We start from the raw sequence: 25,626 nt of genomic DNA, 5'->3' as shown, positions 1-25,626 counted from the left end.
GTAACTACCACATTATTGGTTTTTACCACAAATTTGGACCCCAAGAGATAGTGTCTCCACACTCGGAGATAGTGTACCACAACGAGAAGCTCCTTTTCTTATGTTGTATAGTTTCGTTCGGCACCTATTAATTTTCTACTTGCAAAAGCAACTGGATGTCATTCCTGCAAAAGAACTCCCCCTAAAGCAAAGTCTGAGGCGTATGCTTGTACTTAAAATGACTTTGTCACATAAGGAAGGATTAGCACAGGATCTCCTACAATCTTTTCCTTTAATTTAATAAATGCTAATTGACACTCTTTTGACCACCCCCATGGTACCCCCTTCCTCAGTAATTTTGTTAACGATATAACTCTTCTAGAGTACCCTTCTATAAACTTTCGATAGTAGTTGGCTAGCCCCAAGAAGGATCGAAGTTCTCTAATAGATGTAGGTGTTCGCCATTCATTGATCGTTTGTACTTTAGCTGAATCCATTCGTGTTTGGCCATTTTTAATGATATGTCCCAAGAATTTAATACGTTTTTTAGCGAAAGCGCACTTCTCCCCTTTTACATATAATTGACTTTCTCGGAGTTTTTGAAAAATCTTCTGAAGGTGATCTTTATGTTTTGCCAAGGATGCGTTGAAAACCATTATGTCATCAAAGTAAACGACCACAAATTGATTAAGGTAGTCCCGAAAAACTTGATTCATTAAAGAACAAAAGGTAGCAGGTGCATTTGTTAGCCAAAAAGGCATGACAAGGAATTCAAATACTCCATATCGAGTGACACAAGTGATCTTAGGTTCATCTCCCTCTACAATGCACACTCGATGATATCCCGATCTAAAGTTCAGTTTAGTAAAATATTTAGCTGTACTTAACTGGTCAAAAATATCGACAATCAATGGAATGGGATACTTGTTGCGAAATGTCACCTTATTAAGAACTCGATAATCTACACACAAATGCAAACTTTCATCTTGTTTATTCTGGAATAACACTAGGGTCCCAAAAGTGCTTTTGATGGGTCGATGAATCCTGCTGCAATTAGATCATTTAGTTGCCTTCTAAGTTCAGCTAACTCAGGTGGCGCCATTCGATAAGGAGCACGTGTTGGCGGTTTTACCCCGACAAAAGCTCAATTTCGTGGTCAATATGTCGTTGAGGTGGTAAAACCTTGGGTAGCTGTTATGGGATTACCTCTTTAAACTCTTCTAGAACTTCCTTAATTTCAATTGGATATTCGCCTGTTTCTTCATTTTCTGAAACTATCGGCGAAACCACGAAAGAAGGTTCTCCCCTTTCTACTCCCTTCTTGAATTGGAGGGCTGAAAGCAACTTCCTCTCATCGAAATTGTTGTAGGCTGCGGGAACTACACAAGGTGTATCTTCCATTATCACAAGACAATCTGCAGCTGTGATCAACATTTAGGAAAATCTATCCCCAATACCACATCAAAGTCATCGAGGGGTGCCATGGTGAAATCAATTGTTCCAGACCATGACCCCATTTGGCAGGCTACTTTAGGTGCCACTTCCACCGTGGTTAACGCTTGAGAATTCACTGCTTTCAACTTCCCCACATCCTTATCTACTTGTAACTCTAATCGTTGAACTTATGAATCAACAATGAAATTATGGGTGACCCCTGTATCAATAATGACTTTGATTTTCTTCCCATTCAAAAGTAGATCAACATATATTAAGCCCTTCTCCTGCGACTTATTGGTAACTACTTGGCTCTCTAATGCCCTAAAAAATCTCAATGCTCCCACTATATTTTATTGTTCTTCTAGAGTTGCTGTCGAGGTTTCAGTTTCCCCTTGAAGGGCCTTTAGAGCATTCAAAGCCTTTCGTTCAAAGCACTCCGCTACACGATGTGCTCCTATGCAAAGGAAACATGAGACCGGCAACCAACGCTCCCCACCACCTGTTCGTCCGCCCCTCCACTCCCTATTCATGGGCGCTCATTTATCTTTCCAAGAACTATCTATCTCCCTATCCCTTCCTTCATTTGTGGGCTTATACACTTTATTGGGTCTGAGATCATTATTGGCATAAGTGGGAAAATTTTGATTCCTAGAATTGTCTGAAAAATCATCAAACCATTCATTAGCAGCGAGGGCGGAAGAGAGATCACTAGCACCTTGCCAGCGTAGTTCATTCTTCGGCCATGTCTTCAAACCCTGAAGAAAATGAAATAGTTTATCTGACTCGGTCATGTTTATGATGTCCAACATCAAGGCCTAATATTCTCATACATAACTCCTTATTGAGCCGGTCTATTGCAATTTCATTACTTTGCACCGTGTTATGTACTATACATTTTCTGGGTAGAATGAGGTCTTCAATGCCTGTTTCAGCTCCTCCCAAGTGTCAATGACACACTTGTTGTGCTGAATATCATTTCATTTAGTTATCCACCACAATTTGGCATCCCCAACCAGGTATACAGTTGTCACATTTACCCAGTCCACTTCTAGATCCACTCGTGAGCACATGAAGTAGTGCTCCACATCAAAGAAGAAATTATCAAGTTCCTCAAGGTTACAAGTTTCTCATGTTACCATTTATGGTGTTCGCACACACTGTGCTCTGATACCAACTGCCACGGACCCCCAAAATGAAACTCAAGTATGGGTCATAAGGCACTCGTTGAGAGCTCCCCCCTGACGAGTTAGCCAAATTTCACCCGTTCAAACCTGTAAGCACGAGCATCAGGTGAGTCTCAATACTCAAGAGAAATAAGGAACAATATGATATCACACGAGCAATATATTTATATACACGAAATAAGGTTACAACAATCAGGTATATCACAATCCAAGACAATAAAACACCATAATGAAAAGGACTATTTGTATTATTCAAATTCAAGAGACCATACAAACATTAACACAAATAATCATATATTCATTCTAAATCCTCGAAGAATACAATTATAGTAGTATTTCTCTCCCCCTTTTTCCCATTACATTGTCATTCCCTAACACATTGCTTTGGAGAGGCTTTCATAAAGAATTTAGTAAAAAACATAAAAAAAGCTCATCAAAACAAAATTTCAGATTATAGGATAAAATTAAGCAAACTAATTACTTAAGAAGGGCCTGTCACCACCCAAAAATGATTTTATAAGTAGCTCGATTGAGCGAAGAGCATGCCCGGAGACACGTTGGTTCCGAAGAACACGCCCGACGACACGTTGTTGCGGTGATCTTGGGATCGGCCAGCTACTTTTTGATAATTTTCTCTAGCGTGATAATGTTAGATGACCTCGTTTGGATTTGTCTCGGCGTTATAGGACAAAGACGAAGACAGAACTTGCCGCCATCTGTGTTTCTTGGAATCAATGCTAAGGTGGGAATGCGCGATGGAGTAAAAACTGGATTCCAACTTCAGAAGCATTGCGGGTACGTGGCAGAGAGAAAGTGAGGGTTGCCTTCCGCAAGCGGCCATGCGCATTGCTCAGGAAAGCAGGTGCCAGATGCCAGATACAGCTTCTTTTGTTTCTGCAGGTAAGGTGTTCGACGTTTTGTATCTACCACTTATTTGTTTTCTGCACGGATTTTGGTTTGCAAGGTGTGGAGTAAGGTGAAAATGAAATGGGTATTGTTATTGTTGGTTAAAATTTGCAGGTCCCGGCTGCGAAGATTGGCAAAGAAAAAGAAAGCTGGAAAGGAATTCGGTTTAATTGAAATTACTGCGATGGCTAACTCAAGGGGAGAGAAGGGATTGTAATGAAGTGACAACAGTATCATGTAGTGGGTTACAATTTTTCAGTCAGGAAACGGAAACCTCTGGAGTATCTTTAGAAGGTAATTAATGAATTATTCAGCGTGTTTCAAATATAAAGGGAAAGAACATTATTTTTATGGATGGAATATAGGTTGATAAATATTTGAAAGTCAAAAATAATAAACTATGAAAAAGGAGGGTTCTCTCCGTAGATTAGAAGTTCATAATGGTGTACTTAAAATGGACCCTCCCTCCTTTTTCTACTCCCACCTAGGATTGGTTGCTGCATGTGAATCCCCGTACCCGTAGCAAAACTAGGTAGACCCCAGGAAAAATAAATAAATAGAAGTACAGTTGCTTTAAAAATCAATGTCAATTATGCTTATTGGCTCTTTTCTAATTCAAAAGAAACTCCTCAGAATCCATGTCTTTCCACTTTCCATTTTACTTTCCAAATTATTTTTAAATATATTGTGACAAGAAAAATTAATTTTATTGTCCTTAGTTTATTTATTTTTTTTGGAAAGTCTTAGTTGGTTTAATTTTGATAAATTATTAAGTTTGTGTCCATTCATGTCACATTTTAGACAATGAATTATATTCGTAGATTTTGGATGATTCTAGAAGAATTTTACTTAAATTATTGATCATTAATAAAAATTACTTAAAATTTAAGAATATAATTAATTGTATGAAATGTGACATGTGTGACAATCTAACCGAATAATTTATCATTGATTATTGCCCGATCAATTAAAGTTGAATTTTAGCTAACTCATGATTGAATATAGTTTCAAATGAGCGCAGTTTATTTTAGAAAGTTACGGACGTATTGGCCTCCTTTTAAACATTCAAGCATATGCCCAAGATAATTATTTTTTTGTCAGAGGCCAACATTGGGCTTAGGCACGAGAGGTAGTTGGACCTAATTAGTCTCTTTAATAAAATTGTTTAGGTTACACCCCTTCATTACTTCCCATTAGCACTCTTTGTTGGTTGTATCCACCCTCCTTAATGCTAGGTGATCCTTAAACTTCATATAAGTACGAATGCCCCTTGACATTTTAACTTGACCATGTTGTATTTTTCTATCCCCATTAGATGCCATTATCTTGAGCCCTGGAAAGCACTTTTAAGTTTGCAATTATTTTCTTATGGCTTAATTGGAGGAATTTCACCTTCTCGTTCGGTCAAATTGCAATATAATTAGCCTAGAGTGTGAAATTAAAGTGATAGGAGTGAGAAATTATACCTCAAGGCGGCTAACATAGAGGAAAGGTATGGCTAATCTTTAGTAACATGAAGGAACATGCATGGAGAGCGGGAGGGAGTCTTCCTCTCTTCTTCTCTTCCAATTTTTAGTTCCTCTCTCAAAGGAGACAATATGGCAATTAAAAGAAGCTAGTGGGAGGGAGTTGGCACCTAAGTAAAAGGGATTTTGTGGTTCAACATAAAAAGGAAAGATCAAGGAGGTTGAAGGGGAATGATCACGTGGCCCAATTAGTGTTGGGCTTTTGTGGAGCCTAGTTGTGTCTTAATTTGGATGATGACCCGACCTCTGTTTAATTAGAGATTTCTATCCTAAGGCTTAGTCCATGAGTGCTGCGGCTTGGGCCGTGAGTGGTACAAGCCGTACTCGTGGGGGTCTGGGGGCAACGGCCCCGGGGAAAATTTTTGGAGCCCATTCGGAACGGAACCTTAGGTGCAACATATAAAAAGGGTGCTTTCGGGTGATTAGGGTTTGTGTGGTTGTATTCGCGAGAGAGAGCGAGAGCGAGAGAATTGTATCGCCGCACTCTCTGTGTTTTCTTTCTGATAATATTGAAATCCCTGCAACTCCGTGGACGTAGGCAAAATTGCCGAACCACGTAAATATTGTCTTGTGCGTGTGATTGAATTTTTTCTTTGGCGTTATTCTTTCTCTATTTGTTTCTCACAGGTTTCGGGAATTTGTTCGTATATTCCTAACAATTAGGGCTTGACAAAATAGGGGGAATTTCCAAATGAAAAATAAGGCTTGTTGGGATAAGAAGGGAGTGGTAGGGTGTGGGTGAGTGCACAAGTGTTTAGCGTGCGAGAGAATCTAGGTTTGTGATGTTGTGTATGCAAGTGTATGTGGGTGGGGGTGCGAGTGACCTTGTGGCCAAATGGGCAAGTGCCAACTCATGGAGGGGTGTCTCATTTGAGGGCAAATGTAATTGGGATTCTAGTGTGTGTATTGAAGTCAAGGGAATAAAAAGGGGGTTATTGTGTGTGCATGTGCACGGAGTAAGTGAGTAAACTCCAAGTGGCCTAAGGAAGCGTCACGTGGATGGTTGAGCATGCTTAAGCTAAGTTTGCTGGGAATTTAGGGCATTATTGAGTGTAGGTGTGTATAAAAGGTTGCATTAGGTAGCTAACGATGAGCTTAAAACTTGTTAAATCTATATAATATGAATCGCTGTTGATTATTTGTTGGGGTGTCCCCTATGAGCCTTGTGTTGCACCTATACCACCTGGGGGGTTAGCGAAAAATTGGCAAGGATTGGCTAAGTTGTTGCCTTGAATGAATGCGTTGTGTCAACATGCAAAGTAATGGTCTTGGGCCCAATTTTGGTGAGGTATTGCCCATGTTGACTCACTAGGCTTATGATTTTTTATTTTTTATTTTTTATAAGGCACTTTACATAGTTGGAGCTGAACCATCCTTATAAACCTAAGATCTCTAGTATACATCCATTTTGTGACCAAAACATGCTCTTTCATCCAAACTCCAACACTCTCATCGAAGTAGTCCACACCATTGTGTTGGATCCACCCACATAATAGTACCTGTAGGGTGGCTTTGATACTTAATGTAATGGTCTCAGGTCCAACTTCAATAAGGTATTGCTTGTTTTGGTTCGCTAGTCTCATAGTTCTGTCCTAAAGAAGGTGTTTCACATAGTTGGAGGTTGAACCATCCTTATAAAGCCAAGATCTCCTTAGTACACATCCGATGTAAGACTGTACTGTTAGGGATTTATACTGAAAGACATGCTTTATGTAATCGGTTTTAATATTTATTAATAACTTCAGTTATTCCATTTTAATGAGTATATTTGTGAGCAATGTTTGCTTGACATTATTTATTTAATGATTATGCATGTGTGTCTTTTATTCTATATAGTAGGTGATCTAGTGTGTAGAATACGACTTATACACAAAAGATAAGATCATCAGTTTTTATAGAATATAATTTTATTGTTCATAGTCTTAAATGAAATTGGACACACCATTGGTAGGACTGTAGCACAAGGTTTTAATAAGTCTGTCTTGACTATTGAGAATTTTATAGTTCCAACTCCTTGTGCTAGTACACATTGTGTGTATTGAACATGATCGTCTTGGGGTAATTGTTTTTATACTGACTATATAAAACAATTAATACCTCATGGTTATTATGAGTGCTTATGCTCTTAATCCTGATATGATTATTGGACACGTGCATATAGTGTTTATTACTTTGATTCATAGAAGAGTGAGATTTTTTATGGGTCAAAAAACTCAGTGAGTTGGGTGATGACATTATGTGTATGGTGAACATTAATTATTGATAAAATCCACATCCCGGTATCTAGATTGATGATACCCCATTGATAAAACTTATAAGTTTTGATTGTGTCAAACCCTGCAGGTGAATTTTGAATCCAACACATCAAATAAGTTAAGCGGAAGGTCTCAGGGAATTAATATGTCAATTAATTAAATCGTCAGTAATTTAATTTAATAGACGGGTATTTGTAATCTTTACGCGGGGAAATAAATAAACATTTAATAATAGGAGCTCGAAATTTAATTTCAAATATGACAAGGAGTGCAATTATAATTCTTTAGTGGTATGTATTATAATTAATTTAATTAAGGATGAATTCGGGTCGGATTATGAATTCTTAATTATGTGGGAAGCCCTAGTCATATTTGCCTAGAGGTCCCTGCTGTAGCTTATATACACGTGCTCCATTCAGCAGTTAGGGAGAGACAAGCAAACACTCACAGAGGCAGACATTTTTCGTGAGAGAAGAAAACCCTAGCAGCCGCTTACGAGCCCAGTCTCTCAGGAGTAAGGCGTGTTCAAGGAATACAGTAGAAGATTCCTGGTCGTCTTCAACAGCTCGTTTTCGTACTTGCAGATTCGGGATCAAACCAGACAGATCTCGTAGGTATACTCCTAATTATGTAATTAGGGTTTGCATGATTAGATTTTTTCTTGCTTATCTGTTTGCACTACAGCCGGATCTTAGGGCTATTCCACAAGTCCCTTCATGTACACCTAGTATATATATCGTCAAATAGGCAAGGGTTCCCGCATTTTTGACGTTGTTGGATAAAGAAGTTCAGGAGACTAGGGTTAGATTAACAAGTTGGGATATAAAGATGATTACCGATAGAAGCTTGGAGATAGTTGACACAATGGTTAGAAGAAAAATGAACATAATCCACCTTCATGAAACTAAGTGGATACATGGAGGACATATATACAATTGAAAATAAAATAAAAGTAATGAGAGGATACATGGAGGACATAGATATACAATGGTAGATGCTATGCAAGGGCAGATGTCAGTAGGGCTGGAGGTGGCATCCAGTGGCATAAACCCCTTTTCCTTTTTGAATTTTGGTGGAGACCCACATAGTGACCTCTAGGGCTAATCCAATCACACTTATGGCATGTTGGAGTGTTTTTATTCATTTAAAAAAGCAAAAGTGCTTTGTTTTAACTTTTAACTTTCAACATGCATGGTGTGAAATTGCGCATATAAGCATATCCAACATGCATGGTGTGTTTTTTAGAGCTGAATACGATGATCCAACATTAATCATTAATTGGAAATTTTTCTGGGTTTAGAAAAGAGTGAAGTGGGATAGCTTTTGATTTTTGCATGCCTTAGCTAAGTTGATGATGAAATATTGGGTAAATTGGAAGACTTAATCACAATTATAGATCTCTCCCTCTAGTTATAATTGTTAAGATTTGATTAAAATGAATGAACTAACTTGATGATAGGTCTCTTCCTCTATTTATAATACAAATTAAATACATTCTAATGACAATAATATCCTTACTAACTTTCACTAATTGACATACTAATACATTCAATAATAATAATACTTAAAAACATATATAACCTTTAACATTCCCGTTCAATCTGGAGCATAAATGTCATATGCTCCTAGCTTGTTACAAATGAATTTAACACGAGCACCTTCCAGCGTTTTGGTAAACAAATAAGCAAGTTGCATGTCCAACTTCACATATGCGGTTATAATGAGCTTCTGTGCAAGTTTCTCCCGAACAAAGTGGCAATCAACTTCAATGTGCTTTGTATGCTTATGAAAGATCAGGTTGGAGGCAATACGAAGAGCAGCTTGATTATCATACATCAATTTCATAGGTTGAGAATGCGAAAAACCCAATTCTTTTAGCATGTTCTTCAACCCGACGAGTTCACAAGCCGTGTGAGCCATAACTCTATATTCTGATTCAACACTTGACCTTGTCATCACAACTTGTTTCTTACTCTTCTAAGAAACCTAATTACCACCAACCAAGATACAATACCCCGCTGTGGATCTCTGATCAGAAGGCGATCTAACCCAATCTACATTTGTATATCCATGGATATGAGTGTGACCGTGATCACTATATAAAAGATCTCTCACAGGTGCACCTTTGAGATATCTCAAGATGCGAATTACTGTGTCCCAATGACTTGCCCTCGGAGAATCTAGGAATTGACTCACAACACTTGTTGCAAAAGATATATCCGGTTGAGTAACTATGAGATAATTCAATTTTTCAACAAGTCTCTAGTATTGTCCAAGATTAGGTAGCAAATAACCCCTATCCGACATTAACTTATTGTTAGGATCCATGAGTGTATCAACCAGTTTAGATCCTAACAAGCCAGTTTCATCCAACAAATCAAGAGCATACTTTCTCTGTGATACAACAGTTTCAATACGATATCTAAATACTTCTATACCCAAGAAGTATTTCAGTGATCCATAATATTTGGTTTGAAACTTAGTTTGTGGAAAAAGTTTGAGACTCTGAATACCTTTATCATCATCACCTGTAATAATAGTATCATCCACATAACAATAAGAAGGATCCTACCCGATGAAGTATGATGATAAAACACATAATGATCCATAGCACACCGTCGAAGACCAAATTCAAGTACCACAACACTAAAATGACCAAACTATGCTTTTGGAGATTGTTTTAAACCATATAAAGCCTTCTTGAGCTGACACACTAAGTCTGACTCACCCTGAGCAACAAACCCAGATGGTTGCTCCATATAAACCTCCTCCTCAAGGTCACCATGCAAGAAGGCATTTCTCACATCTAGGTGATGCAGAGGCCAATGACAAATACTTGCCAAGGAGATGGATAAACATGTTGATGTAAGTTTGACAATTGGAGAAAAAAAATATCAGAATAATCCAAACCATAATGTATCTTTTAGCAACAAGACGGGCCTTTAGACGAGTCACAGAACCATAAGGGTTGAATTTCACAGTGTAAACCTAGAGACAACCAATCATAGACTTTTTAGGAGGGAGAGGTATCAAGTCCCAAGTACCATTGTCATGTAAAGTGTTCATCTATTCAACCATAGCATCCCTCCACCCAAAATGGGTTAAAGCTTCCTAAATAAATTTAGGAAGGGACTAGATGATAAAGCAGTAACAAAACAATAATAGAAGGGTGATAAGGAGTCATAAGAAACATAGTTGGAAATGGGGTGTTAAGTACATGCACATTTACCTTTTCGAACAATAATAGGAGGATCAACATCATGGGAGGTATAAGGAAACCAAAGGCGTGGTAGTTGAAGCTAGAGGGGACTCTCTTCCTTGGAGCCGCCGTCGTGAATACACCTGCAAATTAGGATGATCAAGATGATGAGAAGGATTTGAACTACATGGAGACTCAAATGATTGATTGGGCAATGAAGAGACTCATTAAGCTCTGAAGTTCTTAATGACTGGGTGTAGTGACCTAGGGAATATATAATATTTAAATAATAAAAGAAGGGGGAAAGGGAAAAAGGAAAATAGGGCCTCATCGACGAATTCAAGGGGTTCGTCGACGAGAGAGCATGAGGGGCTCGTCGACGAGGAAGCATTTCGTCAACGAGAAAATACCGAGAGGATGTTTTGGGCATCTCTGAATTTCGTCGACGAGGGAAGAGTTCGTTGACGAATTGTCTTCTTGAGATCGTTGACGAGGTGACGTGGCTCGTCGATGAAGGCCAGTGTATAAGTAGCCTTAAACGCCATTTCTTGGCTGCTTTTTGCTGCAGAACTTCTCTCTCTTCCTCCCTTCGGTTCTTTTTACTTCTCTCTAAGATATTGGGCCGATCTCCTGCCGGTTCGACGATCTGAAGCCACCACGACACTCCTGGGGAAGTTCTCCACATATTTGCCAGAGTGGATCGTTGGTGGGGTTAGTTCGGAATCCATCCTAGATTTAGGGTAAGACTTTCGACTCAATATTTGATTTCTTGACAGTTGTAGAAAGCGTAGTACGCGTAGAAATACTGAAGTTTAGTTTTGGGGAATATCATTTTCAGGGTGTTGAACGGGGAACCTTGCGGGTGTACGACTGGTTTTCTTAGGGGTTTTTCAAGAATCAGGTAAGGGGATAAACTAAACTAGTTGTTTTATGAAAATTATAAGTAAAATTGTATAGCATTTGATTTCAGGAAAATATATGTATATAAATATATATGAGTATTATGTTGGGAAATACTGCTAAAAATGATGATATGTTCTGGATATACATAATACCCATTTTGTGTGGTATGAGTAGATTTTATGATGAATTATTTGGTTTTTGGGAACATGATAATATTATGGATTTTTATAATGGAAAACCGGCGTACGGGCCGAGAGTTTTATATGTTTTGCCGGTGTATGGGCCGAGCTATGGATATGTTTTGCCAACGTACGGGCCGAGCTATGGATATGTTTTTTCGGCGTACGGGCCAAGTTATGGATATGATTTGCCGGTGTACGGGCCGAACTATGGATATGCTTTGCCGGCGTACAGGCCAAGTTATGGTAAAAATATGAAATGCTGGCGTATAGGCCGATGATTTTCATAATGTATATATATATATATGCAAAATGATGTGATGATATTGATTTGACAATTAATAGTATGAAATATCCGTGTATCACAATTTGATTATATGCTATATGTTATTAGAACCTGGTTGGCTTGATTTAGGTTAGCACTTGCATGGTGTCGCTGCTATGTGTTCATGATCATCATGATATTGAGTTAACACTGCTGTACGGAGTAGCATGAGGATGGATAGTCAATGTGGTTTTAAGAAGTGTAGACGCCCCTGATGTACGGACCAGGTCTGGCAGACCCATCGGACTTACAGACTGTACTTTTGATTTGGCAGTGGTCGGCTAACCATTGTCAGGTCTCGCCTTTGGGCCACACAATCCAGTCATGTGAAGGTAATACATGACAATAGCTAGCTAACTTACCAGGGTTGCTTTTGTATTATTGTTATTATTATTATATGAGATGAATTATGCTCTGAAAATCCATTATGTTCTGCGATGTTGTGATTATACATGTTTTTCCTAGAAATGATATAGACATATTTACTAGATATGCTTATATATGCTTTTATATATAACACGGAAAACTTATGTTGCCACACACTGGTATTAGTTTATTTCCCTTACTGAGAGGTGTCTCACCCCTAATTATATGATCATTTCAGGAGCCCCTTATAGGAGAGCGGATAAAGCTCCGCTGACATAGTTATAGCTAGTCTGCCCTTTCTGAAGGGTATGTATTTTGGTAGGGTTGGATGGTCTTGTGGGAAACAACCCTAGGACTGATTTTTGACTGTTTTGAGATGTATATAATGAATATAGTAACTCTTGTATTGTGTTAGATAATATGTGGAGATATATATGATTTTATGTTTCCTGCTGCTTAGGCTTCCATATTATATCTCTAATGTATCCCTGGTACCCACAGGTTCAGGTTGATCATGATCTGCTGGATGTGTTATACTGGTTTTATTATATTATGGGAAAAAAAATATATATATATGGAAATTAAGCAGGTCGTTATAGTTTGGTGTCAGAACCTAGGTTGCTAGGTTCTGTAAACTTTAGAATGCAGTAGAAACGATACCAGAGTATAGGAAAATGATTAGAGGTTTTGTTCTATAGTCTAGAGGCAGGACTTCTGTGATGGTTTTTGTGTTTTTTCGGGGGTGACGATTTCAGGAAAACCATAGTAAACTATTGTTGGGTTTTGTTTTTAGAATGTAGGACTGGGGTTAGAAATAAGCTGAGAGTGTTGAGATAATAGGCTAAGTTAAGTGGATAAATTATAAGGATAAGATTTATAAGTTATGTTTGTTTCAGGATGGATCTAGGAGGAGGTAGTGCCCATGCGAGTGGCAGTGATGGGGCATGGCCCTCGAGTGTAGGCGGGATAGACTCTGACGCAATATTATGTAGCATGGCTCAGCAGGTTATGGCTGAGATCGCTAGGAGTTCCAGGGAACAGGGTGGTCCATCTGCGGGGTATGGGTGCACTATAGAGAAGTTTATGAAGATGAATCCTCTAACATTCTCAGAAGGGGTCGATCCTGCTGCCACAGAGAATTGGATGCAGGAGACCGAGAAAGTTTTGACGGTGCTATAGTATACAGAAGAATAGAGGGTCCTCTTCGCCACCTATAAACTGACAGGAGAGGCCGAGAGGTGGTGGACTGCTGTGAGACTTCTAGAGCAGTAGAGGACTACACCGATAGCCATGACTTGGGATTGGTTTAAGGAATTGTTCTTCGATATATATTTTCCAGCTACTATCAGGGAGGCTAAGGTGGAAGAGTTCCTGAGTCTGAAGTAGGAACAATTATCAGTCCAGCAGTATGCGGCGCGTTTTATAGAGCTCTCTCGCTTTGCTCCAGATATTGTCCCTGATGAGGTGAAGAAGGCGAGACAGTTTGAAAGAGGTATGAGGCGAAGCATATTTAAATAGGTGGTAGTGCTGTGGATTGAGGATTTTGCTGAGTTAGTTGATAGAGCAGCCTTGGCAGAGGTTAGTGAGCATTTGGATGCAGAGGAGTAGGGACATAGGAAAAGATCTACATTTTCGAGCTACCAGAAGGGTCCTAGACAGAATCAATGGAGGGGAGGAAACTATGGCAGAGGACGGAGGCCGGAGACTGCAGGATGCGAGGTGCAGGCAGTGCAGGGTCCTCCTGTTTGTCAGGCTTGTGGAAGGAGACATTGGGGAGAGTGTCGAGTAGGTGGAGTCGTTTGCTATCGCTACGGTAGATTGGGGCATATGGTGCAAGACTGCTCTACGCCACCAGATGCAGCTCCTGCTCCTAGACCGTACTGGGGAGGCTACCAAGCGCTACGTGGGGGCTAAAAGAGGAATATGGCTCCAGCCAGAGTGTTCGCTCTGATGCCGTGTGATGTTGAGACAACCGGTTACGTGGTGACAGGTATGGTTAAAATGCTTTCTTTTAAAGTTATTACATTGTTTGATTCAGGATTCACATACTTGTTTGTGTTTTCGGGATGCGTTTAATTATGTGGGGCAGACACACAGTCATTAGATGTTGAGCTGATGGTATCTAGACCAATCAGGTCAGCAGTAAGGTGTAGTAGGGTACTCCGGGGTTGTTCAGTTGAAATTCAGGGAAAATCCTGTCTGCTGATTTAATAGTGCTAGACATGCATGGGTTCGATGTAATATTTGGTATGGATTGGCTAGCAGCTAATTTTGCCAGCATAGACTATCATGCACGAGAAGTGATATTCAGACCTCTAGAAAGGGCAGAATTCAAGTTCGTAGGGTCGCAAGTGCAATCTTCACCCCAATTAGTTTCAGTTGTTCAGGTGAGGAGACTATTGTTGAGCGGTTGTCAAGGGTTTGTGGCTTTTGTGAAGGAGATGTTAGAAAATGAATTGAAATTTGTTAGCACGCCTGTAGTAAAAGAGTTTATAGACGTTTTTCCAGATGAATTACCAGGCTTGCCGTGTGATCGTGAGGTGGATTTTTTGATAGATCTACTTCCAGGTATAACGCCGATTTCTAAAGTATCTTATCGTATGGCGCTAGTAGAGTTGGAAGAATTGAAGAATCAGCTAAAGGATTTGGTTGATAAGGGCTTTATACGACTTAGTGTATCTCCGTGGGGAGCTCTAGTTCTATTTGTAAAGAAAAAAGATGGGACTATGAGGATGTGTATTGATTATAGGGAGATTAATAAGGTAACAATCAAGAATAAGTATCCTCTACCCCGTATAGATGATTTGTTTGACCAGCTTCAGGATACACGGGTGTATTCGAAGATTGACCTTAGATTTGGCTACCATCAAGTGAAAGTGAAAGTGAAAGCAGAAGATGTCTTGAAGACGGCCTTCAAGATCAGGTATGGGCATTACGAGTTTCTTGTTATGCTGTTTGCTCTGACGAATGCTCCTGCAATATTTATGAATTTGATGAATAAGATCTTTCATCCATATTTAGATCAGTTTGTTGTTGTTTTTATTGATGATGTACTAGTCTATTTGAGAAGTTATGAGGAACATGAGACACACTTGAGACAGGTTTTGCAGTCGCTACGAGAAAATAAGTTGTATGCTAAGTTCAGTAAATGTGATTTCTGGCTTGAGAAAGTCGTGTTTTTGGGGCATGTTATATCTGGAGATGATATTTTTGTGGATTCCAATAAGATTGAGGCGGTAATGAATTGGGCTAGACCGAGGAACGTCTATGAGATTAGGAGTTTCTTGGGGTTAGCTGGATATTACCGTCGTTTCGTTGAGGGATTCTCAGCATTATCAGGGTCTCTGACACGACCAACTAGGAAGAATGTCAGATTTGAGTGGGACGACAGCTGTGAGCAGAGTTTTTAGGAATTGAAGCATATGCTAGTTACAACACCAGTACTGATCATCCTGTCAGGGGGTGAGGGTTATGTTTTTTACAGTGGTGTGTCCTTGAAAGGACTTGACTGTGTATTAATGCAGCATGGCAGGGTGGTGGCATATGCTTCCAGACAGTTGAAAGAGTATGAGAAGAACTATCCTACTCATGATCTTGAATTGGTCATAGTGGTACACGCATTGAAGATTTGGAGGCATTACCTATATGGTGAGCGGTGTGAGATTTTTTCCGACCACAAGAGTTTAAAGGGAACTGAATATGAGGCAGAGAAGGTGGTTGGAGCTTATTAAGTATTTTGACTGCACTATCAGTTATCACCCAGGGAAGGCTAACGTGGTAGTTGATGCATTGAGTAGGAAATCTAGGGAATCAGTGTTGGCGGCTATGGAGATCTAGTATCCGATTATGATAGATCTGGAGAGACTTGGCATCGAATTAGTTAGAAGTGAATCTCAGGTATGTATCGCCAGTTTAGTAGTGCAACCTATTTTGTAGGAATGAATTAAAGCTGCTTAGAAAGACCCAGAATTAGTAGAGGTGATGGACAGAGTGCAGAGTGGTTAGGGGGAGGAATTCAGTATTGTAGATGACGAAGCTTTACGGTTTCGTTCCAGATTATGCGTTCCCGCTGATACTGAGATCAGGAAGACTATTTTAGAGGAGGCCCACAAATCTTTGTATACGGTTCACCCTAGAAGTACGAAATTGTAAGAACCTGAACTGTGATTAGGGAATTAATTAATTAAGAGAGGGGTAAATTGGTAATTAAGCAAACTTCGTTGACAAAGTCAGAGTTCGTCGACGAAGTCTTTATAGTTCTCAGCGACGAAGTGTAGAGTCTCGTCGACTAGGAGTGGCCGGGTCAAAGGGTTATAAATAGAAGGGCAAGCTGAGCCCGAGGTACATCGGATCATTCGAGATTCTTGAGCGAGTGGGCTCGGTAGTCTACAGGATTGCACTACCCCCAACACTCTCGAGGATCCATGACGTGTTTCATGTATCCATGTTGAGAAGGTACGTGTTGGATCCTTTACATGTTATTAGCTACGAGGATGTGGAGATTGGGGATACTTTAGCGTATGAGGAGATACTTGTTTAAGTTTTGGACCGTAAGTTCAGAAGTTTCGTACTAAAGAAAAACCGTTAGTGAAGGTATTGTGGCGAAACCACGAGAATTAATTAATTAAGAGAGAGGTAAATTGGTAATTAAGCAAGCTTCGTTGACAAAGCTAGAGTTAGTCGACGAAGTCTTTGCAGTTCTCGGTGATGAAGTGCAGAGTCTCGTCGACGAGTGGCCAGGTCAAAGGGTTATAAATAGATATTTTCATTACTTATCAGCTAAGAAAACTCAAATTTAGTTATAAATAGATATTTTCATTACTTCTCAGCTAAGAAAACTCAACCTACTCTCCATCTCTCTAGATTTCTTCGCCGTGTGTAGCGGGAATCGTTGATCCGATGTTTCTGCAAGGATCAGGGAGGATTCTCTACAAGTTCTACGGATCAGATTGTTGATTCAGGTATCTTCGGGTTTTGGCTCGGAATTGAGGTAAGACTCGGTTTTCAAATCTGATCTGGTAGTTGTGTAGAGAATAGGTTTGTGAGCATATTTTGTATTGTGGTATGTAGGTTTTGGAACTCGGTTCGCTGTTTAGGGACCTTGGAGTTCGGGATTTGTCATTTGGGGAAAGGTAAGGGGATTCGGTTATGTCGGTTATTTTTGAAATCGGACTCAGTGAACTGTGGTCCATGGTCCTGTGTGCGTTTTGGTTACTCATTTGGAGGGAACTAACAGGTAAAACTATGAGTTTTTCATGATTATAGTTTTGGGAAAAAGGAGATATTGGGTTGCATCCCTAGTTTTGTTGAAAACCGTATGTATATGCTGATTTATACTGTGTAATAGGGATGACCGTGCCTTGACTTTATTTAAACTGTATATGTTTAAAAAACCATGATTTTAGATTACCAAATGGGTATGATATGCTTGGTTATATGAGCATGCATAGTAGCGTTTTGTGGAATGCAATTGGAACTGGGTTTTGAGTTGTTCCAGGTACTAAGAGTGTCCGGCTCTATATTTGTGGGCGTATGAAATCGCTAGGCCATGTTTGGCAAGAGTATCCGACTCTATATCCAAGGGCGTGAGCCTTACCGGCTGAACACCGAAGGATGTGGATCCACCAGTTTGCGCTGGTGAGATGCCATAGGAGTCGGGGACTAGTCATGTGCCTGTGGCGCCTTGCATCGCGGGTCGGCTACGGCCAGCGTCGGATATCGCATACCGGCTTTGGGCCGAAGGGTGTTATGACACCAGGATTGCTTGATCATGTGTGCGTGCGTGTATGCACTGTTGTGAAATTAGTACTGGAACTGCATTTTAACTGTGTATGTGTTGTGTGTCATGATAACACTTGAATGCCACACACCGATATAACCTGTAGTCTTCCTTACTGAGAGGTGTCTCACCCCTGCTGTACATACATATTTTTTAGGTCTTTCGAGTAATTGGAACTAGCATCCTTGTGTTGGGAGCGTAGTGACCGGTGTACTGCGGGTAGCGCTTGGGTAAATGCTAGGATTTTTGTTTCACGGGTTGCCGTTTTGAGATATGTTGGGCACCCGATTGTACGTTGTATGATGGAGCCTTGACTCTGTGTGTGTATAGACTCTGGTATGGTACAGATTATGTATAGAATGACCTTTTTTCGCTGCGTATATTCTGTTTGTGTATGAATGTGTATAGGGTGCCTGAGAACCCCACGGGGTTGGACCCTTATTCATTGTACTGTATCTTTGGATGATTTGTTAGATACAGAGACAAATTAGATTATATTTTCACCCCTGGGTCCCATTTCCGGGTTTGGGGCGTGACAGAAGATGTATAGGGATCTGCGAGAGTCATACTGGTGGAGTGGTATGAAGAAAGAGATTGCTGAATATGTAGCCCAATCTTTGACGTGCCAGCAGGTAAAAGTTGAGCACCGGAGGCCGGCAGGGCAGTTGTAGCCGTTATTTATCCCAGAATGGAAGTGAGATCATATATATCTATGGATTTTGTGTCAGGATTGCCAACGGCATGGCACGGCCAGAATGCCATTTGGGTAATTGTTGACTGCTTGACTAAGACTGTCCACTTTTTACCTATCAAGATCAGCTACTTCCTCAACAGGTTGGCGGAGATTTACATTCAGGAGATAGTTCATTTACATGGGGTGTCAGTATATTGTGTCAAATTGAGACCCACAGTTTACATCACATTTTTGGGGGAGCTTGCAGGAAGCTCTAGGGTCTCAGTTATCGTTTAGTACGGCATTCCATCCTTAGTCAGATGGGTAGACTAAGAGGACGATACAGATATTAGAGGATATGCTCCGAGCGTGCGTATTAGATTTTGGGGATAGTTGGACTCAGTTTATGCCACTGGTGGAGTTTGCGTATAATAACAGTTATCAGACCGGCATTGACATGGCACTGTTTGAAGCATTGTATGGCAGGAGATGTCGTTCTCCTTTATTTTGGGATGAACTGGGTGAGCGGCGAGTTGTGGGACCGGAGCTTGTTCAGCAAGCACGTGATAAGGTTTGGTTTATCAAAGACAAAATCAGTGCAGTTCAAAGCTGACAGAAAAGTTACGCCGATACTTGCTGCAGGAAATTGGAGTTTGACATCGGTGATCATGTATTTTTGAAGATAGTTCCGTTGAAAGGAGTTATGAGATTCGGGAGGAAAGGTAAACTTAGCCCTAGGTTTATCGGTCCATTTGAGATTCTAGATAAAGTGGGGCCGGTTGCCTATAGGTTAGCTTTGCCACTTGTATTATCCAGGATGCACGACGTATTCCACATTTCCATGTTTCCATGTTGAGGAAGTACGTCCCAAACCCTTCTCATATTATCAGCTATGGTGAGTTAGAGTTCAGTGATTCACTGGTGTATGAGGAGGTACCAATACAGATTCTGGATAGGAAAGTGCATGAGTTACGTAACAAAGAGATTCCTCTGGAAAAAAGTTTTGTGGAGGAATCATGCAGTGGAAAAGGTTTCTTGGGAATCCGAGGAGCAGATAAAGCAGAAGTATCCGCAATTATTTCAAGAAGCTTAAGTAGTTATGTAATATTTCTTTTGCAGGTACATGTAATAGTTAGTAACATTTAAGTTTTGGGAGAATTTTCTTTTGTATGTAATCTCCCAGAACTCGGAATGTAACCACGGTATTCCTCCGCCATAAGTGAGAGTAAGTAATAAGATAAGTAGACACTTTTTTTTTAAGGGATAATGAGTTACACGAATTGTAAATTTTGAGGACGAAATTTTATAAGAAGGGGAGAATGTAGTGACCCAGGGAATATATAATATTTAAGTATTAAAAAAGGGGGAAAGGGAAAAAGGAAAATAGGGCCTCATCGATGAATTCAGGGGGTTCATTGACAAGAGAGCATGAGGTGCTCGTCGACGAGGAAATATTATGTCGACGAGAAAATATCGAGAAGATGTTTTTGGCATCTCTGAATTTCGTCGACGAGGGAAGAGTTCGTTGACGAATTGTCTTCTTGACCTCGTCGATAAGGTGAGGTGGCTCGTCGACGAAGGCCAGTGTATAAGTAGCCCTAAATGCCATTTCTTGGCTGATTTTTGCTGCAGAACTTCTCTCTCTTCCTCCCTTTGGTTCTCCTTACTTCTCTTTAAGATATTGGGTCGATCTCCTGCCGGTTCGACGATCTGAAGCCACCACGACACTCTTGGGGAAGTTCTCCGCATATCTGCAGGAGTGGATCGTTGGTGGGGCTGGTTCAGAATCCATCCCAGATTTAGGGTAAGACTTTCTATTCAATATTTGACTTATTGAAAGTTGTAAAAAGCGTAGTACGCGTAGAAATACTGAAGTTTAGTTCTGGAGAATATCATTTTCAGGGTGTTGAACGGGGAACCCTGCGGGTGCAGGACTGATTTTCTTAGAGGCTTTTTAGGAATCAGGTAAAGGGATAAACTAAACTAGTTGTTTTATGAAAATTATAAATAAAATTGTATAGCATTTGATTTCAGGAAAATATATGTATATAAATATATATATGAGTATTATGTTGGGAAATACTGCTAAAAATGATGATATGTTTTGGATATACATAATACCCATTTTGTGTGGCATGAGTAAATTTTATGATGAATTACTGTTTTCTAGGAACATGATAATATTATGAATTTTTATAGTGAAAAACCGGCATACATGCCGAGAGTTTTATATGTTTTTCCGGCGTATGGGTTGAGCTATGGATATGTTTTGTCGGCGTATGGGCCGAGTTATGGATATGTTTTGCTGGCGTACGGGTCGAACTATGGATATGTTTTGCCGGCATATGGGCCGAGCTATGTATATGATTTTTCGGCGTACGAGTCGAGCTATGGATATGATTTGCCGGCGTATGGGCCGAGCTATGGTAAAAATATGAAATGCTGGCATACGGGCCGATGATTTTCATGATGTATATATATATGCAAAATGATGTGATGATATTGATTTGACAATTAATATTATGAAATATCCGTGTATCACAATTTGATTATATGTTATATGTTATCAGAACCTGGTTGGTTTGGTTTAGGCTAGCACTTGCATGGTACCGCTGTTATGTGTTCATGATCATCATGATATTGTGTTAACGCTGCTGTATGGAGTAGCGTGAGGACGGATAGTCAATGTGGTTTTAAGAAGTGTGGACGCCTCTAGTGCACAGACCAGGTCTGGCAGATTCATCGGACTTATAAACTGTACTTTTGACTTGACAATGGTCGGCCAACCATTGTCAGGTCCCGCCTTCGGGCCACACAATCCAGTTATGTGGGGTTAATACATGACAACGACCAGCTAAGCTACCAGGGTTGCTTTCGTATTATTATTATTATTATTATTATTATTATATGAGATGAATTATGTTATGAAAATCTATTATGTTCTGCCATGTTATGATTATTCATGTTTTTCCCAAAAATGATACAAACATATTTACTAGATATGCTTATATATGCTTTTGTGTATAACACGGAAAACTTATGTTGCCACACACTGGTATTAGTTTATTTCACTTACTGAGAGGTGTCTCACTCTTCATTATATGATCATTTCAGGAGCCCCTGATAGGAGAACAGATAAAGCTCCGCTGAGATAGTTACAGCTAGTCTGCCCTTTCTGAAGGGTATGTATCTTGGTAGGGTTGGATGGTTTTGTGAGAAACAACCCTAGGACTGGTTTTTGACTGTTTTGAGATGTATATAATGAATATAGTAACTCTGGTATTGTGTTAGATAATACGTAGAGATGTATATGATTTTATGTTTCCTGTTGCTTAGGCTTCCGTATTATATCTCTGATGTATCCCTAGTATCCACGAGTTTTGGTTGATCATGATCTGCTGGATGTGTTATATTGGTTTTATAATATTATGGGGAAATATATATATATATATATATATATATGGAAATTAGGTAGGTCGTTACACTGGGTGTAGTAAGGTATAGACTTAAAGAAGGTAACATTAGCAGAAACAAAGAAGCGATGCTGCAAAGGACTATAACAATGATATCCCTTTTGAGTATATGAGTAGCCCAGAAAGACACATTTTGTATCATGAGTCGAACTTATCCACCCTAGGAGTTAGTTGATGAACAGAGGACACACACCGAAATATATGAGGTGGAAGAGAAAATAAAGGTGAATTAGGAAAGAGAATGGAGCAGGGAATTTTACCACTAAGAACAGAGGATGACATACTGTCGATTAGATAACAAGCAGTAAGTACAGCATTACTCCAAAACACTTTAGGTACATGTATTTGATCAACTAAGGTGCGAGTGATTTCAAGAAGATGTTTATTTTTTAGCTCTACAACCCCATTTTGTTGAGGAGTGTGGGCACAAGATAATTGATCAACAATACCAAATTGAGTCATTTAAGTAGTGAATTGTGCACTTGAAAACTTTTTAGTATTATCACTTCAAAGTATTCAAATTGGCAAACCAAATTGAGTCTTTATTTCATAACAAAAGGCACAAAATACATGAAATAATTCCAGAATGATCTTTTGTTAAATATGATCAAGTCATTCTTGAATAAACATCCACAAAGGTTACAAAGTACCAGAAATCTAACTTGGACATGACCCTACTAGGATCCTAGACATTTGAATGAACTAACATAAAAGGGTTTGCAGCCCGTTTATTGACTCGGGAAGCAAAAGAAACACGATGGTACTTTCCCAACTGACAAAACTCACAATTGAGGCTAGACATAGAATTCAAACTAGGAATAAAACATTTTAACTTTTTCAATGAAGGATGACCCAGGTGACAATGAATTTGGAAATGTGTGGTAGTAGCAGTGCAGACAGTGAATGGAGATAGTGATAAAGTCCACTAGCTTCATGCCCTCCGCCAATCATCTTCCTTGTCTTTAAATCCTGACCAACCACATAATTAGGGAAGAATGTCACTGGACAATTCATGGATTTAGTAATTTTGCTACACACATAATATTGGAAGGAAATTTGGGAATATATAAAATAGAAGGAAGAGAAATTGAGGAAGTGAGATTTAAAGTCCCAATTCCCTTAACTGTAGTAGTGGATTCATCAACAAGAGTAACACGAGGTAAATTTGCAAGATATTGAAGAGTGGAGAAAAAACTAAGTATACTTGTGATATGATTAGTAGTAGCGGAGTTTATGATCCAAGGACTAGGACGAGAAGTCTTGGATGACAGGTGTAGACACCCTATTTTGTTCTAGACTTATAGAACAAAATTTGGATTTTAAGGTTTAATTTCAGTGCCCATTGGGGTGTTTTCCTAGTCCAATTTTGAATTTGTACATAGGTGTCCAATACAGTGAAAATTGAAAAATACATGAAAAAAAATGAATACATGGAAATAAAAAATTTGTTTACATGGAAAATAAAAAAAAAAGTAAACTAAATGGAAAATTTAAAAAGGGATCCAGTGGGCTAGCTTCTCCATGATTGCACATGCACACACATACACGAGAATTTTAGTTAGGAAATCAGAATTAAAAACTAATTGGTTTTGAAAGTTGATTGAACAATTTAAAATTGATTAATCAATTTAATTAACAATTTAGTTTTAAGTTTGATTGATCAATTTAAAACTAATTGGTCAATCAAATTTAAATCAGGGTTCTTTCCTTAGCCTATAAATTGAGAGATTTAGAGAGTTATGGTGTGGGGGGGGGGGGGGGGGGGGAGGGGGCGGGCGGGGCGCAATTGAAGAGAGAAATTACTCATAGAAAAAATTGGAGAGAGAATTGTGAGGAAAATTTGAGTGATTGAGAGTGAGGAGGAGAAGAAAGATTGAAGACTAAAAGGCTTGAATGGCAGAAAGTGGGGAAAGCTTGGCAGTGGAATTTAGAAGGGTTCGGGCGAAGGAAAAGCAAGTTGGCAAATTGGAGAATTTTGAAACAAAGATTGGTTCTTAAATTCTTAATTAAATTAATTAGTTTAATTTTTGTCACATTTTTTGGCATGTTTTAAATTGTTTAATTTCAAAGTCAAGATTTTGTAATTTGAGTTTTAGTTTGAACAAATAGTCAAACAAAGCTCAATAAACCCAAAAATTTCTCTGAAGCTCCCTAAGTAGACCTGGGAATTGGATCTAGAAGAAAAGTCCAAATCTGAGTACCCCTTGATTTGACTTGGGGACCTGAGTTAATTATACCCATGAAACCATGGACCCGAAGACCCAGGATCTAGGTCAACTTTGACCTGGATTCGTTGATCTGTTAACTTGAGCCCATTTGACTTGAAACCCAAAGAGCCCAATTAATTAATCTAGAGCTCGAGGCCCCATTTGGGTCTGGCTTAGCCCAACTTCATCCTTGCCCAACTAGTTTAAACCCAACTAGTTATTAATTAAGTGTTACCAAATCCCGCCCTAGCTTAGTTAGTAAAAAATGGGTGGGTCTACCTTTGTTTTTTTCTTAGAAAAATGGAAGAAATTAAACGGATAAAATAAGGAAAGGGTTTCCCTAAGGATCCGAATTTAGGTTGGGAAAATAGCGATCAATTTGCCTTTTTTTGCTTCTTCCATTGGTTGACTCTGAAAATGAAAAGAGAGTGAAAAATGGGGAAATCGAAAAGAAGAAAATGATCGAAAATGGAAAAGAGAGAGATATGTGAAACACAGCTCCGGAGATAAAGACAAAGAGAAAGAGGCATGGGTCCGGAGATGAAGAGAGAGAGATTTGTGAGCTAAGAAGGTGAGATTGAAGAGAGATGAGAAAGATTAGTGAGGAGAAGAGTAAAATAAAAAGAGAGAGAGGTTTGTGAGAGAGAGAAACGAGAGAGAAGGTGGAGAAGGTTCGGGAGAAGAGCAAAGTTAAAAATAAAGAAAAAGGAAAAAAGGTTTTTATATATGGTTTTAAAAAAACATTATGGGACACGTGTCAATGTGCAGATGGTGACACGTGGCGCGACCAGAACCCATCATCTGGGGAGTGACGTGGCGCAATCTTGGCTTGTGTGTGTGTGTGTGTGTTTTTTTAAAATTTTTTATGATCGGATCGTTGCTACACTAGCAATCCGCCTCAAAAACTCAGCGCCCATTGTAGCTTGTCATGTGGCATGGTGTCACCCTGCAGCAATAAATTCAAAATGAAAAAAATAATAATAAAAATACTTGCGCCACATGTTACCACGATCGACTGACACATGGTAGCCGTGTTCCTTAACTGGGTCAACCTGGTTTGAACTAGGTCAATATGTTGACTCGGTTCAAACCGATTGAACTGGGTCAGTCTGGTTTGACTCGGGTCAATGAGTTGACTTGGTTCAAATCGATTGAACTAGTCCAACCCATTCCGAACCATTTGGTTAATTTTTTTATTAAAATTTTCTTCATTGTTTTGTTTTTTAGAAATTAGG

The 25,626-nt window shown here is 39.4% G+C and overlaps 1 long non-coding RNA gene across 2 annotated transcripts; it reads left to right on the top strand.

Moving 5' to 3' along the window:
- Positions 1 to 3,048: 3,048 nt before the first annotated feature.
- Positions 3,049 to 22,072, top strand: LOC131143880 (uncharacterized). Of its 2 annotated transcripts, none has more exons than XR_009133679.1 (3): positions 3,049 to 3,500; positions 3,621 to 3,800; positions 21,826 to 22,072. It is a non-coding gene; the product is annotated as an uncharacterized LOC131143880 (long non-coding RNA). The 2 variants fall into 2 exon arrangements; XR_009133678.1 differs by lacking the exon at positions 21,826 to 22,072 and adding an exon at positions 7,710 to 7,901 and having other exon boundaries at positions 3,141 to 3,500.
- The last annotated feature ends 3,554 nt before the right edge of the window (positions 22,073 to 25,626 follow it).

Source organism: Malania oleifera, chromosome 1 (genome assembly GCF_029873635.1).
Source record: "Malania oleifera isolate guangnan ecotype guangnan chromosome 1, ASM2987363v1, whole genome shotgun sequence".
NCBI classification, from domain to species: Eukaryota; Viridiplantae; Streptophyta; class Magnoliopsida; order Santalales; family Ximeniaceae; genus Malania; species Malania oleifera.
This window is presented reverse-complemented; position numbering and strand designations above follow the sequence as displayed.